At 51.7% G+C, this 9,820-nt stretch overlaps 1 pseudogene; it reads left to right on the plus strand.

The window, feature by feature from the left end:
• The first annotated feature begins 3,284 nt into the window (after positions 1-3,284).
• Positions 3,285-3,407, plus strand: LOC129069144 (uncharacterized; annotated as a pseudogene).
• Positions 3,408-9,820: the final 6,413 nt, after the last annotated feature.

The following is a 9,820-nucleotide window of genomic DNA, read 5'->3' on the forward strand; positions in this document are numbered from 1 at the left end:
AGTAGTTTTCCATCTATTCACAAAATTGAGCAACCATCACCACAAATTCTAGAACAGTCTATCATCCCAAAAAGAAACTCTGGACTCAGTAGCAGTCACTCCTCATCTGCCCCTCCCCCCAGCCCCACCCCTAATCTGCTTTCTGTGTCTGTGGATTTGCTTACTCTAGACTCTGTAATATCTTATCCATGTTCTTATCAATGGAATCCACGATTAACTTAGCATGTGTTTTAGTCCTCATCTGAGGACATGTTTTTATTGATTTTGAGAGAGAGAGAGAGGAAGAGAAAGAGAGAAACGTCATGCGAGAGAGAAACATCGATCAGTTGCCCCTGTATGCACCCCAACGGGGAATGGAACCCCCAACCTTTTGGTGCACAGGACAGCACCCCAACCAACGGAGCCCCGCTGCCAGGTGCACCCAGGTCGTAGCATGTATCGGTAGTCTATTCCTTTTTATGACTGAATAATATTTCACCGTGTGGATGTGTCTCAGGAGACTCTTACAAAGAAGAAGGGTCTCATATCTGTGACGGGAGTGTGCCTGGGGTTCGGCCACAGTGTGAGCAGCTCTGTGCCCCCGATGTCCGTGGGACACCTGGCTCTGCCATCGCTGCCTGTGTAACCTGGGCAGATCGCTCTCTGTATGCTTCATCGTCCTCTCATAAATGGGGACAATAGCGGTAATTCTCTAGGACCAATGAAAAAATGAGCTAATATATTTAAAGGGCTTGGAGAAATGCCTGGTCAGAGGTCCAGTTGTCACCATAGAGGAAAAAAAGGCTAGCAGATGCAGAACTCCCTACTGATTACTTAGTAAGCGCACTGACCTTTATTCCAGAGTCTTCCAAATGGCTACATGGCTACTTTCTAAAACTGGAGATTGCAATCAGGTCTGACTAAGAAGGAATGATTTGAAAATAGTGGTTTCTACACCTTTCTTAGGCATTTAGGATTTTGTAGTTCGGCAGCCTTCCAAATGTTTGTGATGATGAACCAAGGGATTTTTTCAATACACATACTTTTCAGGTCATCTACCTTGAGGACAAACTGCTTTCAAGTTTTAAAAATTTACGTACATTTTCAACATACAAAAAAGTAGGAGTATGGTTCCTCATGTACCCTCCACAACATTTATTCCCATTTTTCAATTCTTGCCAGACAGCTTTGCACACCTGAGAGGTAACACCTGAGGGGGAGCAGGATTTACCACCTGAAGTAGGTCACTTTGGCATGAGAATTATTTGAGCTAAAGACCATCAAAACCCACCAGGTTCAGGAAAGGCTCAACGGTCTTAATTTACATTGGAAAGGGAGGCCTGTACCAGGAAGAGAGCTATTACCAGGGGTCCCTTTTTACCCTAGAAACGTATCTGCATAACAGGACCACCTTTGTTTTCCATACATCTCTGCCTTCCTGTGAAGGCCTTCCTGCCGGGGCGGAGCGGCCCAGACCAGTGCCCAGGCCTCCCTCGGCCGCCTGCCCTGCTGTCCTCTCCAGGCCTCTGATGCTCGCTTGGAATGGAAAAAGTAAACACGGGTTTGGGCAGATGGTCTAGAAATCCATGTGTTCTACCCAACTGAGTGCCGCTTCAAACATTCATTCCATACATTCTTTGCCTGCAGTTAAGATTCCCGGAGTTGGTGAACTGGGATGGGAAGAATTTACGTCTATTGTCCCTCATCTTTAATTGAAGTCTAGCATTTCCTTCTATTGTGTGCATAGGCATCACGCCACAGTATTATAGGTGGTTCCTGGGACTTTGTCCCCAGCAGAAGTCACAGCTATTTTCATGTCACACCACAGTTGTGGCAGACATTTAAAATCTCATCTACTCTCATGTTGGGGAGAAAACAGTTTTCTTTCTACCCCTCTAAATTCTTCTGGCTGGTCTAATGATTCAAACTGATGTGAAATACATTAATAGGAGAAAATGTCCAAATTTATTACTTATGTACATACAGGGTTCCATAGGGATGTAAGGCCCTAGGGCTGCTCGAGCAGTTGGGGCTTACAAGCCCCTCCAAGCCAAAAAGAAGTGGGGTGGAGGGTGTGGTTTGGGCCTTGAAAAGGTAGGCAGCAGTTCACAGGGAGATGGAAAAGCAAATGCTTGGTAAGCATTTAACAAGGGACCCAATGTTTGGTCCAGCTTTAACAAGGGACGCAAGGGGGACTTTGATCAGAGGGGCCTTGCTAGGTTTCCTCCCTGTCTGCCACACACTAGTTCCTCTTAGACTATATAGCTCCCTGGTGAGAGCTCCCTTCCTGGAGCAGGACCTCCATCTAAATTCTTTTAGGCAGGTGGTGGGGGGCCGGTGGGGGGGAGGACAACATCAAAGCTTCTTCCTGTTTCTTGAAAATAACTCTCTCACAATAATCAATATCCCAACAGGCACACTTTGGGGTGGCAAACCCTGGTTTCCATTACTCATCGTGATTTCAAAATCATAATAGTTATCAGGCCCGCTGCCAGATCTGGTCCTGATTTAATTCATTAATAAAGAGTTACCAATCACACGTGGCAGTTGTATCTCAGTATAATCCGCTTCCTCTGTAATCCTGGGTATTTTGCACTCTGCATTCAAAACCTCGCCCTGAGCGCCCTGGCCCGGTAGCGCGTTGGTTAGTGTCATCCCAATGGCCAAGGCTGCAGGTGCGATCTCCCACAGGGCACATGCAAGAACCAACCCGTGCATGCGTAAGTAAGTGCAGGAACACATCAGTGCTTCCTTCCCCCCCCCCCCCCCGCAAATCAATACATAAAAATTTAAAAAATAAAAAAGAATAAAACCTCCATCTGAGAAGGGTCCAGAGGCCTCACAGGACTCCAGAGGGGCCTGTGGCACAGAGAAGATGAACGAGCCTGCCCGGGCCTGCCCGGGAACCTCCTGCCTTCGCTGCCGCCCTGCCAGCCCTCTCCCGCTGTGCTGTGTGTGGCTGGCCCCTTTCCACGGCCAGCCGGCTGGCCACACGCTCCATCTGCTGGGGTCAAGGCTTGTAGATGGGGACCTTCTCTTCCTTCTGGCCATTATGAGTGTAAGTGAAGATATTGACAGCGCCCCAGACTCTTGCCAGAGGACCCCATGTGCCGCTCCCAAGAGCACCTGCTCCCTTGCCAGAGTCCGTGGCCCCCAGGCCTTGGCGGTGCGGTTCTGCCCCGCCCATGTTGAGGACCCAGGAGCGGGGCAGTGGCCGAGCACAGAACTGGGTTGTGGAGGTAAAGGCGGAGCATCTACAGTTTCTTATCGGGCCAAATGCATTTTTAAAAACAAACTGTTATCGCTTCGCTTCTCCGCCTTTTGGCCGAGATCAAGTATAGTGTCTGTTCTTATCAGCTTAGTGTCTGATACGCAGTCTATCTGAGGACAATATGTTGAATGGATTTTTGGAGCACGAAAAAAATTTTCTTTGAATTGATAAAAGAGCACATGGGACAACACTGAAAAACTGAAACGAGAACGTGGTGAGAAGGCTCTCTCCCTTCCTGTCCCTCAGCCTCAAACTTTGCCTTGTCCCCAAATCCAGGCGTTAGCTTTCCAGGATCTCTGTCTCTCCAGAGCTGGACAGCCACCTCGCCCTCCCAAGCTGACCTTGGGACTCTTCACAAAAATGCCACCTTCCTAACACTGAACGCTCCTGCAACCAGGCGGCTTTCCTCCCAGCTTCTCTCAAGGGATGTGTCAGGTGGGGCAGCAGACACTGGCCAGGGGCACTTCACAATAAGGCTAAGCCCTGATAACAAAGTGGCTCAGCGGGTTGAGCACTGGCTTGTGGACTGAAAGGTCACCGGTTTTGTTCCTGGTCAGGGCACATTCTTGGGTTGTGGGCCAGGTCCCCGGCTGGGGGTGTGAGAGAGGCAACCAATGTACCTACCTCTCATGCATCGATGTTTCTCTCTCTCTTTCCCTCCCTTCCTGTTTCTCTAAAATAAATAAATAAAATATTTATTAAAAGGAAAAAAAAGAATGACACTAAGAGAAGAGCCCCAGCTGCTCCACAGAGCGCCCTGGGGTGGGCTGGGTGGGCAGGCTTCCCTCTCCTCCGACTCAGAGAAGTTCCCAGTTTATCGTTATTTAGCTTTGAGCTGAAGAATGTGTCTTTATCCTAACAATCTACGAGGCCCGTAGGGGCTTTCTTGTCATGAACATCCAACCCTTCATCACTTCAGGCCACCAAGATACAGCGACAAAGGCCAGGCCCACCCAGCAACCTTCCCACTAGAGTGGTTTCCTACCAGACTCACACACCAGGGGAGAGACAGTTCTGCCAGTATGAGTATCTTGTTGGCCAGACAGGCTTCCCTGTAAAATAAGAAGAGAGCATTCTGGTTTTTACAGCAGTGCTTGCCGAGTGTGTTTAATGGGAGTCGGTCCTGCCTGAAGGGAGCCCCCGTGGCCCACAGACCTCAGGGTGCCACTGAAGGCCATGGTGCAGTCCCCAGAATAAGTGTCCCCACGTGCTCCCCAAGGCCAGCCAAGCCACTGCTTGGGCAGCGGCCCTTCCTGGCGGGACCCTTCTTTCAGCAGGAAGCCCGCCGATGAGGCTGAGGGAGCGGCTTCCCAGGGATGTTTGCTTTGCGTGAAAGGAACGCAGTTGCAGAATCACAGCGTCCTCGGGTGCACAGTGACCAGGTAGAGAAAAACCCAGCACACACCCGTCCCGACCACCGCCAACTGGTCAGGTGCCCTCTCACCTGGAGGATGGACCGCCAATGTTTCTCCCTCCAGTTTGGGAGGAAAACCTTTTTCTCCACCCTCTTAAGTGCGGTACTTGGGGGCCTGTAAATTAACTGGCAAAATATGGATCAGCAAGAGAGAAGACATGCATGCATGAGAGTTCACAGAAAAATGCGACTCAAGGGTGTGAGGATAAGATGCCATGATGCATTTAAAGCACTTCATGCAGTTCCTGGCACGTAGCAAGTGTTTAGGTAACACAGCCAGCCTCTCCAGGCGCCGGGGGTACAGCCCTGAGCAAAACTGGGTTCCTGCTCTCCTGGGGGCTTCCGTCCTGCAGAATTAGGGTTGGGGTGTGTTGATGCCCCGCCTGCACATCCCCAGAGCATTTTCTTTCTCATTTTAACTTTTTTTAAAAAAAATTTATTCTTCAATTACAGTTTACATTCAATATTCTTTTATGTTAGTTTCAGGTGTACTGCGTAGTGGTTAGACAATCATATAATTTACAAAGTGGTCCCCCCTGATATTTCAAGTCCCCACCCACACCATACATAGTTCTTACAGTATCGTTAACTGTACTTCCGGTGCTGTACTCTACATCCCTTGTGTCGTGACCACCAATTCCTAGTTCGCAGTTCTTCACCTTTGGCACCCAGCTTCCCTGCTCTGTCACGCACAGCACTTTCTGCACCGGGCACCCAGTCTTCTTGTCTGAGTTTCCACTGAACAGTGAGCAGGACTGAGTGGGTCCCCGCGCAGCTGCTCCCGTGGCCCAGGAAGGCCTGTAGGGCGGATACATTTCGGGGTGGGGGATATGGCCGGGAGGTCCGAGGTTTGGACAAATGAGGTAGGGTGGTGATTTTTCTGGTTTTGCCCTTTTTTCCAGGCCTCTCTGCATCACAATCCCACAGCCACACAAAACGATCACTGGGGCACAATTTGCCTCGGGGAGGGGAGCTGACCACACGCACATTCCACCCTGGGTCCAGAAGCTTGTGCTGGGAGAGAGTGGCTGGCTGCCTGGCTGCAGGGTGAGGCCGAGCTGCGAGGACCAGAATAGAAGGTCTAAATTTAAACTGTGTCTGAAGGCTTCAGGGAGCCCGGGACTCTGGGTCCTGGGGCGGCTCCCTTGCAGGGGGCTCTCTATGAGGACAGCTCCACCCCCTCTTTCCTCCCTCTTCCTTCCTCCAGCCTCCTCCCGCCTGCCTCCTCCCGCCTCCCCTCTCCCAGCACCAGGAGTGGAAACTGGTTGGTTCTGGGCTCCGAGAGCTGGTTTCCTCCCAAGGAAATACTGTCTCGCAGGCAGCTGCGGCAGGATCTGCCCCTGGAATTTCCCCGCCGCGAGAACCGCCCACCGCCCGAGCGGCTGGGAGCTGCCGGGACACACCTAGAGCTGGCGCGTGCACAATGCAGAGAGGCCACGCCCGGAGACGCAGAGGTGTAAACAGAAACACAAACAGGCCAGGAAAACCCCGGGGGCCTCAGGAGCCCGTTCTGGTCTCCGTGTCTCCACCTCCCTGTGCGGAGGCCAGAGCGAGTATCTCCTTCAATAAGTCCATTTTTTCACCTTTACAATATTAAAATAATCTCTTAAAAATCCAAGCAGAACTCTAAAGGAGTCACCCGAGAAAGTTCTCTGTTTCAAAGATGCTTTCACTGTTCAAAGTATTTTTGAGTTATTTTTTGCCGAGAAACTTCTTTCAGAACCAGTTTCAGGCACTCACAAGTCCGCCTGGTTACAGCCCCAGACGTTTCCTTTTTGCCTAGGGGGATCAGTGTCTTCGGTACCAAGATACTTTGGGCTGGTTCCAAATAGCCAATTCAAAAGATTCCTGTGAGGATGGTGTGAAGTGTGGCAGGCAGGCGTCGTCACTACTGCCAAGCCACCGGAAGGCCGAGGCTGGCCCCCAGGGGGAGGGCTGCGGCTCCTGGAGGAGCCGGTTCCACTCTCTGAGCCCTCAGCCACAACCAGGGCCCTGCCAGAGCCCTAAACAGTCCACCACTCAGGCACGGAGGGGCCTGCGCACCATCCGCCAAATGGAAACTTCCAGTTTCAGCCACAGCCTCCCGAGGCAGAAGCTCGGGAGAACCCAGCGACGCTAGCGCTTGCGCTTTCGCGCGTGCGCGCGCGTGTGTGTGTCCACGGAGCCAAGACCCGGTGTATATGTGTGTGTGTGTGTGTGTGTGTGTCCACGGAGCCAAGGCCCGGTGTATATGTGTGTGTGTGTGTGTGTGTGTGTCTCCACGGAGCCGAGACCCGGTGTATATGTGTGTGTGTGTCCACGGAGCCGAGACCCGGTGTATATGTGTGTGTGTGTGTGTGTGTGTGTGTGTGTGTGTGTGTCCACGGAGCCGAGACCCGGTGTGTGTGTGTGTGTGTGTGTGTCCACGGAGCTGAGACCCGGTGTGTGTGTGTGCGTGTCCACGGAGCCGAGACCCGGGACTGGCGCAGAGCGCGTCACGTGGGCACGGTCACCGCCCAGAAGCCAGCACACAGACTACACCCAGGAACCTCGGCAGGACAGAGTGCGCCAAGGGGACACACCCAGACACACTGGGTTGCCCGGCAACCCCGAATGCCAGGCGCCGGCCAGGCAGCTGGGCGCAGACCCGCTCGTCCTGTGCGCGTGCCCAGGAGGAGAAGTCTTCACGTCAAAACAGCTGTGTACCTAAAGAGCCCGCTCGCCCACACCCCGAAACGCTCACCCAGATATAGGCAGTGCCTAGGCAAGGCCCCCAACTTCCCATCTGGTGACGGGACAGCTCAGTGACACACACACACTGTTCTAGTGGTCAGTCTAGACTCTTCACCTCCCTTTGTTTCCTCTCGGAAAACCTCTGGCTTTTCCATTGCAATCAGCCAATGACCTAACAGCCTATTTCTGTAACTTCTTAGCATCAGCCCAAGAGCGCTCTTTGGAAATGTCTACAGTAAGTTACCAAGAATGCCTCTGACTTTTGTTTTCAAATTCAATATGCAAACACTAAAGACACAATGTGAAAAGTTAGAGGCCAGTTTTAGAATTTCACAGACAAGCCACACTGGAGGATTCTTCCACTTTTGGATGTAGGAGAAGGGCAAGTCAACCAAACTCTCCTTGATTCTTAAAATTCCAACGGGGTGAACAGCGACTTCAGAGTCTGTGACAGTGTGGCCTGAACATCAGGAAAAGACCCTTCCTGGGCAGGGACCCTCAGTTCCTAGGAATGGACATAAACTGAGGACTGGACCTCGACCCGGTGGCTCGGACTTCATTTGGGAGTCGGCAGAACTTCCGGCGTGGTGTTCAGGCTGCCTATCTAGTGGACAGCTGTGCCCTCTGTTGGGTTCAAGGACAACCCCTTTGTGTCACTTCTGTCCCCTTGTCTGGGCGTTTCAGACGCCGTGTAGGTTTCTGATGAGACAAGCTGGTCTCCCTGCCCACGCAGGCTCTCCTCCAGTCCTATCACCAGACTGGACCCACCTAGAGACAGCTTCCTTCTGCACACTGGGTGTGGCCGGGCCCTCCCCGGCCACGCAGATCCTTGTGCCCTGTGTCCCTGTTCCCTCCCGCCACCGCCCTCAGCAGGGATTCCCGTGCAAACCTGGACCAGTACCCCTCTTCAGTGAACGGGTCTCACGTGCTCAACCTGTCCTCCCTGGGCTCAGCTCCCCGCCCCACCCCGTCCAGCCAAAATGCCTTTCTATTCCTACTCTTTACGCCTGAAAAGACTAACGGGTGCCTCACCCAAGACAGAAAGGAGCAAAACAAGCCTCCTGGGTTTAATTTTTTTTTTTTAACACAAAATGTCTATGTGTCAAAAAACACAAACAAAACAAATTGAAAAGGCAAGAGACAAACATGGAAGATACAATATATTTTCCAGACAAATGTGGCAATGGAGGCAAACAAATATCCTCGGTCTCAAGGGACTTCTCTAAAGCATAGTGCACCCAAGAAAAAAGTGGCAGGTGCGAGCAGGCAGGTGAATCAACACAAGGAAGCATGTGGTTAAGAAGAAAACAAAGTTTTCACCCTCCTTAACATGCAAAGCAAGGCAAAATAAAACCATTTGAGATAGCATTTCCCTTTATTGCCTATCAAACTAGCAACTGAATACCTATTGTTGGACAGGAGTTTCTCATGAATTCCTCCTCGGAACACACAATAATTGGGAGAGCCTTTTGGAAGAAAATGAAACCTTACAATTACCAGTACTTTTTGACCTGTCAATGTCACTTCTAGAAGTTACTGAAAGGAGCCTTTAAGGCGTCCAAAATGTAGCTATGAAAATGCTCATTGCATTACTGTTGCCAAAAAGAAAACAACAACAACAAAAATTTCTATTTTTTTTCCTCTCTTTCTTGAGAATATGCCCAATTCTTCTGGGCCTGTTTTATGTTATATTTATTTAAATGCTCAACACACCATGCCAGAATTTTATTTTGTACTTCTTACAACAACGCAGTTGATAATAAGACGCAGTTGATAAGAAACACTGTGAGCAGAGCTGAGTCCGGGGGTGAGTTAACTCAGCCCGTCCCGGGCCCTGTGACCCACGGCAAGGGCCTGCCTTCCCCTTCAGGTGCCCGCTCCCAGGTGTGTGGGACCCGGGCGGAGTGAGGCCCAGGAGATGGGCAAGGACACGGAGAGGAGTTGGCAAAGGGACAAGCGGCAGGCTCCTGGGGAGTCGCTGGGAGGTCGGGTTACAGGTAACCAGAGCCCAGATGCTGAGCCATATGTCTGGGGTGAGAAGTCCTCTACAAGAGGGGACGGGCCCGACTGCTCTGCCTCCTCCATCACCCACCCTGCTGGCGCCTGGCACTGCGCTGTCCCACACCGTTGCCACAAGGAAAGGTGACCCGGAGAGTACGCTTTCAGGAAAGCGCTGCCGCCTCACCAGAAGCGTCCTCCGTTGGTTCACTGAGCTCACTGCTTCGCTCGCCTCCTCCTGGAGCTCTGTCAGGTGGCTTGCCAGGTGGCGCAGCCATGTGTGCGGATTTGCCCTGGCTGTCACCTCCAGCTGAGAACTGTCCCTGCAATGGGGCTGCCTCTGCAGCCTCCCAGGTCTGCGTGACAAAGTCCAGATCAGGGGCTGCAGGTCCAGGGGCCCTCTTTCTCCCCTTTGTGCGTCCCCCAGAGTCCGTTCTGTCATCGGA

Source organism: Pteronotus mesoamericanus, unplaced genomic scaffold, assembly GCF_021234165.1.
Source record: "Pteronotus mesoamericanus isolate MK-2021 breed Mesoamerican mustached bat unplaced genomic scaffold, CSHL_Meso_final contig_1018, whole genome shotgun sequence".
NCBI classification, from domain to species: Eukaryota; Metazoa; Chordata; class Mammalia; order Chiroptera; family Mormoopidae; genus Pteronotus; species Pteronotus mesoamericanus.